The sequence below is a fragment of the Fukomys damarensis genome, unplaced genomic scaffold (genome assembly GCF_012274545.1).
Source record: "Fukomys damarensis isolate Sample0158 unplaced genomic scaffold, DMR_v1.0_HiC HiC_scaffold_25, whole genome shotgun sequence".
NCBI classification, from domain to species: domain Eukaryota; kingdom Metazoa; phylum Chordata; class Mammalia; order Rodentia; family Bathyergidae; genus Fukomys; species Fukomys damarensis.
The window spans coordinates 35491514-35496969 of record NW_022900937.1 but is presented as its reverse complement, the minus strand read 5'-3'; the positions used below and the strand labels follow the sequence as shown (position 1 = coordinate 35496969).

The 5456-nt window shown below is 50.5% G+C and overlaps 1 protein-coding gene across 2 annotated transcripts in view; it reads right to left on the bottom strand.

Annotated features, from left to right (window-relative positions):
* Rnf144a (ring finger protein 144A) overlaps positions 1–5456 on the bottom strand; it is a 76817-nt gene that overhangs the window by 63467 nt on the left and 7894 nt on the right. For both annotated transcript variants that reach the window (XM_010622664.2, XM_010622665.3), the window contains exon 2: positions 1477–1664. The gene's annotated coding sequence lies outside the window, so the exon portion shown is untranslated. The remainder of the gene's footprint in view (positions 1–1476; positions 1665–5456) is intronic.

The window sequence follows — 5456 nt, the reverse complement described above, 5'->3', positions numbered from 1 at the left end:
TTTTTTTTTTTTTTTTTTTTAACAGGCTCTTGCTAAGTCACCAAGTTGCACAGGCTGGGCTTGAACTTGCAATCCTCCTGTTCAGCCTCCCAGAGTGCTGGGGTGAAAGGTGTGCACCACCACGCCCAGCTGTCCAGGCACCTTTCGGGCTCTATCTTCAAAGTGTATACAGAAAGTGGCCACTTTTCTGTCCCAGTGCCCCCTGCAGAGCATGCTGACACTGACTGGCTCCCCAGAGGGACTCCCCAGGAGCCTCTGACAGTGCCTGCACCCTCATCCTCTGCCTCTGAAGTCTATTTCCAACCCAGAGTCTGGGATGGCCCCTGAAGGGGAAAGCAGCTTTCTTTCTTCCTTTGATCAAACTCAAGGAGAACCTAGCACAGTGTCACGGACCTGTAATCTGAGCACAGCATTTTGGGAGACAGAGGCAGGAAGATCTCAAGATCACATCCTGCCTGCTCACCTGGAGCCTGCTGTGATGCCAGGTCTGCTTTTTCTCTTCTCCACAATACCTGAGCCTTGTCACGAAACATAATGGTTTCTTCAGACCATTAGTTGAGCACTGTCTCTGACACCTGTCTACAGCTGCCCTTCATGCACACTTCCAGCTGAAACAAGGTCTCCCTCACACCAGACCCTCCCGCAGCTGTGCTCATGGATGTCCTGACCTAGAGCTGCTCGAACACTAGGGCTCAATCTATGCATATCCTCAAACTCTGGTGGCTCCATGGGCCTGTGACCTCCTGAGCGTGACTCCCCTCTGCAATACATGACTAGCAATGCCAGGCTTATAGCAAGTGAGGCCTTGTGGAAATCCCTGTAAAGCACTAATTCTACCATAACTAAAATGTGGAATATAGACCGCATGGAGTACTACACAGTCATCAAGAAGGACGTTTGAGTCATTTGAAGGAAAATGGATACACCTGGAGACCCTAATGTTTGGTAAAACAAATTCACACACAAGCTTAAATGTTGCATGGTTTCTCTCATGTGAGAAATCCAACATATAAACAACTAAGAGCAAAACAAAGAGTCCATGAAAGAAAAAGAAAGAGAGACAGTGTGGATGGAAGGAGACAGAGGGAAGGGAGGGGAAGGGGAAATAAAAGGAATCAAGGCGAGACCTGTACACTTCCAACTCCCTAAGATGTATTGCGAATGTATCCATACATACAAATGGATACACGTAAATACAAACATACAGCATAGACCTGTAAACAGATACATTTGCAGTCACACAAATGGACACATCTGTAGGCTCCCAAATGGATGTATTTTTGCACAAAGAAAAAAAAAATTCTCCAATACCTTAATATACTGAGGACAGTCTGAGGCTCAGAGGGACCTGCTAGGAAACTGCCTTAAATGCTGAGGTTGAGGAGGAACTGAAAAGTCCTCCCGGGCCGGATTCTCATCATTCAACTGGGAGGAGACACCAGAGGTCCCTGGCCTTGCTTCCCGATTCGCCATTACCTGAGAGCAGTCTGCAGGGGAGAGGGTGAGGGAGAGTCTCGCAGCCGGGCCCAGGGTCCTGCTCGGCCCACCCCTGGGCATTCAGAGGCTCTTCCTCCTTGGTGCGGGAGTGGAGGCTGGCAGAAGGTCGCCGGCACCAGGGGAACCGTGGGCCCTAGGAGCATCAGACTCGGCGGGGTGCGAGGTACCTGAGAAGGCAGAGAAGGCCACAGGCAGTGAGAGACAGAGAGGACCCGAGCCACGTCCCGTCACCCTCGTAGCTGCGGGCTCGGAGGGAAGGCTCCCACGAAACTGAGAAATCTTACCCCACCTCAGTACCTGCGCAGCACAGCACTGCAGGGGAGAAGGAACTGAGGTTCACCGAGGGCAAGAGCAAATCTACCAAGACATCCACACGCAATTCCCAGAGCACAAGCTGTCCCCAGCCTCCTGTGGCCCTCCCTACTTAGGACCACTCAGCCTTGCCTCCGTGAGGACTCTCCAAGAAGAGGCCCAGCCCCCAGAGTTTCCACAAAAGCAGCTCCCAGAGATGCAGCAGAATAAACCAAAACTGGCTTTCGGAAGTACAAAAGAAACTAGTGATTTGGTAACAGCCAAAGAAAGGCAAAGGCAGGAGTGGATGGAGGACCCTAAAAGACCCCTAGGGTCATGGGAGGAATGATCAGAGCCCAAACATAAATTCCACATTCTCGTGATTACATTAAGTGGTATAAACGTTGCAAGCAGAGGAAGAAATGGGTGGAATGGATAAAATTTACATGCTTTTACACTGAAACAATGCCAAGTGCAACAAAATCCTTAGAAACAGATTTAACAAAGGATATGCAAGGCTGGTACCCCGGAAACTTCCAAAATACCATTAAAGGAATCAAAGACCTAGAGAAATAGAAAAACAAAAACATTCCACGTCCATAGACTGAAAGGCTTGATATTGTTACAATAGCAGCATTCCCCAAATTGAGGTAATTAATTGATTCAGCATAATTCCCAGTGGATTCTGAAGGTCATTTCAAAGGCAGCTGGTGGCAGTCAAGAAGCGCAGGAGGCCGGGAAAGATGCTTCCAGGGTCCGTCTTGAATGGGGCCAGCGGTGCCATGCACACCCATGGGGGCCGGGCGCAAGCACAGGGCTCTTGAGTTGCCATGGTGACCGAGTGTGGGTCCACCATCCTCTGCCTGCTACAGCAGAAGCTCCTCTGGCCTGGGCATTGCAGGTGAAGGGTGAAATGGGTCCTCAGAGCCATGGTGCCTCCCAAGCCAGGCATCCTGACTCCAGCAGCACAGAAGCCAGCCTGGACAGCATCCTCTCCGGGAGCCCTGAGAACACAGTGGGAGTGCAGGCCCCAGGACAGGCCACTGTCACAGGGTCCTCTCCAGCCACTTTTAGGTTCAGCTTCCCAGAAGCAGGACCTGGATTTCGGGAAGGCTGGGACTGCTCCAGATCATGGCGAACGAGGAAGAAGTCCAACACACAGGGACAGGAGCATAGGACAGAAGGGGCAAGGAACCGGTCCACATTCTGCGAGGGGGAGAAGGACTTTTAAAGGTCAGGAACTAAAGGTCAGTTTCAAGGACAAGGTGTGGGGCTCAGAGAGCAGGAAGCCCGGTACAGATGTTAAAACCCCTGGGGAAACTGTAGGAAGGAGGAGCGGGGTAAGATGAAGATGGAGGTGTAGGAGAAACTGCGTCTCGGTTTTGGAAGGGTCTGGTGTGCAGAGGCAGGGGCGGCAAGGGAGGGACAGAAAGGAAGAGTCTGCGTGAGCTCCCCGCGATGGCAATGGCCAGGCAGGGCTGCGGGGCCTCTGCAAGAGGCCACCAAACAGCGACCTTCAGGGCCGGGCCGCGGGCAGAGAGAGAAGCCGGGCTTTCTGACACGGTGCAGAGAGGAGGCTGGTCCCACCTATGGCAGGCAGGGAAGGAAGACGCCTATGATTTGCATAGGCAAAAAGAAATGGCACAACACGGAACCATTCCTAGGAGGGCGTTTGTGAATATAACTCAACAGGCAGTTTCCCCAGAAGAATGCAAAGGAGGGAAAAAAATCTACCATTACTTTAGACTAAAAGGAATTTTCCTCTTGATATTTTTTCTCGTTGCTCCCCCCCTCCCCGCATTTCAGGTTTGTAGATAAAGATTGTTGATACAAAGCCTGGCGCGGTGGCGCATGCCTGTAATCCCAGCACTCCACTCGGGAGGCTGACGCAGGAGGATCCCTGTGAGTTCAAGACCAGCCTGGGCTACCTAGTAAGTTCCAGGTCAGTCTCAACTACATAGTGAGACCCTGTCTCAAAAAAAAAAAAATTGTTGATACAGTATACACTGCACGACGGCTGGCAGATGCTGAGTGTAACACATTAACCTCCGAACCGAAATCCCGCAGGGGCTGCTCTGTTTGCGTCAGGACAGACTCTCCCGTGTCCTTAGGAGCCCCTCTCCCTCTGGTGCGCGCTGAGTGGACGTTTGGCCTCTGTGCCCCCTGCCTGCCACCGTCCCCACAGACACGACTGGGGGGAGGCGCTTAGACCTCGCAGGCACCCACGCGGGAGGAAGCCCAGGAACCCGCTGCAGCTCTCTTTCCAGCCCCAGGAGGGGCTGCTTTTCCGGGATGCTGAGTCTGCGGATTCGATCAGGAATCACGTGATGCCGGCGGGCCTGTGACGGGGCCTTGAATGGAGGGCTTGTGCGGCTGTGATGAGGCCCTCAGTGTTTGTTCACACGGAGAACACCGGCAGCCTTGTGCGCCGGGACACAGGCCCCGCAGTCCTCGCTCACCAGTGGCTTTGCCTGTGGAGTTATTTCGCACTTGCCTCCCCCGGGGAAAGTAAAGCACACTCTGGCAGTGGAGAAATTTGTCAAATTCCAGCTCATTGGCTATTGGGTTTGTTTTGTTTTGTTTTTGGTATCAGGGATCGAACTCGGTCCTTGTGCTTGCCAGGCAGGAGGCGGCACCACTGAGCGACATCCCCAGCCCCGATTAGTTTGTTGTTGTTTTTAGCTCTTGCTTTGAAAGGATTTTAGCTAATTCTGCCACCATCCCTCATCCCAAGAAATCATGCACATAAGTAGAGCTGAGTCCTAGATAATTAGCTGCTCACAAAGCACCAAATGATTTACCCAACAAGGTACTAAATCACGGGAAACCTCAGAAGGGCGTTGTAGTAGAGCCATTACCCCAAAAAGTAACAGCGCATTTGCAGCAGTGACATAAAGTGCACCCAGTTAGAATTTAGAAAGCAATTCCTTCGGCTATTTAACTTGGCAAAAGAATGAGATAGATTTATTTTTGCCGATAAAAGAAAAAAAAATCTCCAAATATTTTACACTGAAAAGTGGCAGCAGTGAATGCCTTGGGTTCAGGAGACTGAAGGCCAGTGAGGGACAGAGATTTGCACTCTAAATTTTCATGCTGTTAAGACATTTGACTTTTTAGTGTATTGGATGCAAGGTAAAATCCATCAAGGTAAAATCCACATACTCTACAATTAACCGTTTTAGCCAGGCATAGAGGTGCACACCTGTAATCTCAGCACTCTGGGAGGCTGAGACAGGAAGGTGGCAAGTTCCAGCCCAGTCTAGGCAACTGAGACGCTATCTCAAAATTTAAAAAAATACTAATAAGCGGGCTTCAAACATAACTCAGTGGAAAGATCAATCATAGTTCATTTTTAAAAAACCTTAAATACAGGTAACATTTCTTGGAAAAATTCATCAGTCATTATTTTTCAAATGTGTCTAGATGCATGGTAGCTGTTGGGTCCCACAGATGCCACAGGATGAAGGAGGCCTTGCAAAGCACAACCTGAATAATTAATTCTTACTTAACAGAGCAAAAAGTCAGTGGGTGTGGTGGTGCACGTCTGTCATCCCAAAGGTCTGGGAGGCTGAGGCAGGAGGATCACAAGTTTGAGTTCATCCTGGGTAACTTAGTGAGACACTTCTCAAGTTCTTCATTAAAAAGGGAGGAGGAGCTTGGGGTGGGTG